Below are 2,787 nucleotides of genomic sequence, written 5' to 3'. Positions count from 1 at the left end.
GGGAGAGGTTGAATGGGGTAAATTGTCTTACTTAAAAGAAGCAGGAAAAAACCTTTATAGTGGAGGGGAATATGGGGAGGTGAAGTGATGTGAGTGAACTTTACTCTTGTCAGGATTGGCTTAAAGAGGGAATAATATACACACTCAATTAGGCATAGAAATCTATCTTATGCTACAAGAAAGTAGGAGGGAAGGGGATAAGAGAAAGGGTGGTGGTGATAGAAGGGAAGGCAGATTGGGGGAGGGAGTAGTCAGAAGCAAAACACTTTTGAGGAGGGACAGGATGAAAGGAGAGAGAGAATAGAATAAATGAGGGTGAGGGAAACAGGATGGAGGGAAATATAGTTAGCAATAGTAAGTGTGAAAAAAATTTTGAAGCAAGTTTCTCTGATAATGGTCTCATTTCTCAATCATATAGAGACCTGAGTCAAAGAGTCATTCCCCAGTTGATAAATGATCAAAAGATATGAACAGTTTTCAGATGAAGCAATCAAAGGTATCTGTAGCCACATAAAAATGCTCTAACTCACTATTGATTAGAGAAGTGAAAATTAAAACAATTCTGAGGCACTGTCTCATACCTATTAAATTGGCTAATAGAACAGAAAAGAAAAATGACAAATGTTAGAGGAGATGTGGGAAAAATGAGACATTAATGTACTATTGGTGGATTTGTGAACTGATTCAACTATTGTGTAGAACAATTTGGAACTATGCCCAAAGGGCTATAAAACTTTGCATACTCCTTGACCTAGCAATACCACTGCTAGGTCTATATTCCAAAAGACATAAAAGAGAAAATGGAAAAGGACCTATATGTACAAAAATATTTACAGCAGCTCTTTTCTGGTGGCAAAGAATAGGAAATTGAAGTGATGCTCATCAATTGCAGAATGGTCAAGCAATCTGTGGTATGTGATTATGATAGAATACTATTGTGCTATAAGAAACGATAAGTGGGACGCTCTCAGTAAAACCTAGAAAGACTCACATGAACTGGTGCAAAGTGAAATGTACCTTGTACAAAGTAAAAGCAATATTGCAGGATGATCAGCTGTGAATGACTTAGTTATACAATGATCCAAGACAACTCTGAAGGATTTATGGTGAAAAATGCTATCTATCCCCAGAGAAAGAACTAATGGTGTCTGAATACAGATTGAAGTATGCCTTTTTTTTTGGAGGGGGGAAGGCAGGGCAATTGGGGTTAAGTGACTTGCCCAAGGTCACACAGCTAGTAAGTGTTAAGTGTCTGAGGCTGGATTTGAACTCAGGTCCTCCTGATTCCAGGTCTGGTACTCTATTCACTGTGCCACCTAGCTGCTGCTAAACTTTATTTTTCTTGAGTTTTGGAGGGGGGGGGTCTATTTTTTTCACAATGTGACTATTATGGAAATGTTTTGTATGACTGTACATGTATAACCTATATCAAATTGCTTGCCTTCACAATGGGGGTGTGGTGAGATGGGAAGAAGGGAGAGAATTTGGAACTCATAGTGTTTAAAAAAATATTAAAATTGTTTTCATATGTAACTGGGGAGAAATAAAATAGTGAATAAATTGAAAAAAAAAAGACTCAGGATACAGAATGAGATGCATACATTTTACAGGGTCAGCGTGGAAATCTGTTTTGTTTAAACGTGCGTATTTGTTACAAGTGTCTTCTTTTTCTTTTCTTTCACATTTTAATTTTCTTTATTATTCAAAATACATATCCTTTTTATTTACTTTTTTGACTCTGTGCTTGTCCCTTCAACACCTTCACAATAATTTTCTGCTCCTCAATCAAGAAAGCACGCTTGATCTGGTCACGGACACATAGCACACATGGAGCCACCATAAGCCCTGCTGACATGCTTTTTTGTCTTTGAGAGCCTCATAAGAACTTTAGGTCTCACTGCATGAATACCTCCAAGTCTTCCTGGGCACACACTACAGGCTGATTTGGGTGCTCTCCCAACTTTCTTGGTATAAAGGTAAACAATTCTGTTACCTGGGGTTCGTGACAGCCGAGTTTTGTTGGAAGCTGTATTGTAGGACAGCCTATGGCGGTATTTCAGACGCTAAACCATTTTTAATTTCTGTCAGGTCCCTCACCGGAAGAGCAAGTGTCTTCTTTTTCAATTGCAGGAGAATGAGAGGGGGAAAAAGGGTCAATTGAAAAAAAAGGTAAAATAGTTATGGGTTTGTGTGTTTGGAAACAACTTGAGATCATTAAAATACTATACAGTTTCTTTTTTTTTAATTTTATGTTTATTTTACATCACTCATTTCCACAAGATTTTGAGTTACAAATTTTCTCTCTGTATTTCCCCTACCCACCACCCTAAAACAGTGATCTCACTGTATACCCCTCCCCCAATCTGCTGTCTCCTATATCTTCCCCCATTACCCCTCCGACTTTCCAGCAGGGCAAGATGGATCTCTATGCCCCAGTGCCTGTATATCTTATTTCCCAGTTGCATGTAAAATAATAATAATAATAAATAATTTTTTAAACATTTGATTATAAAACTTTGAATTCCAGATTCTTTTCCTTCCTCCCTCATCACCCATCCTTACTGGGAAGATAAGCAATTCAATGTAGGCTGTACATGTGTAGTTACACAAAATATTTCCATAGTGGATATACTGTGAAAGACTGACTATATTTCCCTCCATCCTATCCCAACCCCCACTTGTTCTATTCTCTACTTTGACCCTGTCCCTTTTCAAAAGTGTGTGCTTCCAACTTCCCTCCCCTCAACCTGCCCTCTCTTCCCTCATCCCCCTCTCATCTCCTTCCCC

At 38.4% G+C, this 2,787-nt stretch overlaps 1 pseudogene; it reads right to left on the bottom strand.

The window, feature by feature from the left end:
* Window positions 1-1,662: 1,662 nt before the first annotated feature.
* On the bottom strand, window positions 1,663-2,072 carry LOC138159124 (large ribosomal subunit protein eL34-like; annotated as a pseudogene).
* Window positions 2,073-2,787: the final 715 nt, after the last annotated feature.

The sequence above is a fragment of the Petaurus breviceps genome, unplaced genomic scaffold (assembly GCF_028583685.1).
Source record: "Petaurus breviceps papuanus isolate PSGF00001 unplaced genomic scaffold, PetGlider_PUasm1.0 175, whole genome shotgun sequence".
NCBI classification, from domain to species: domain Eukaryota; kingdom Metazoa; phylum Chordata; class Mammalia; order Diprotodontia; family Petauridae; genus Petaurus; species Petaurus breviceps.
Note: the sequence above shows the minus strand (reverse complement) of the source record. Positions and strands in the feature narration are given on the sequence as shown.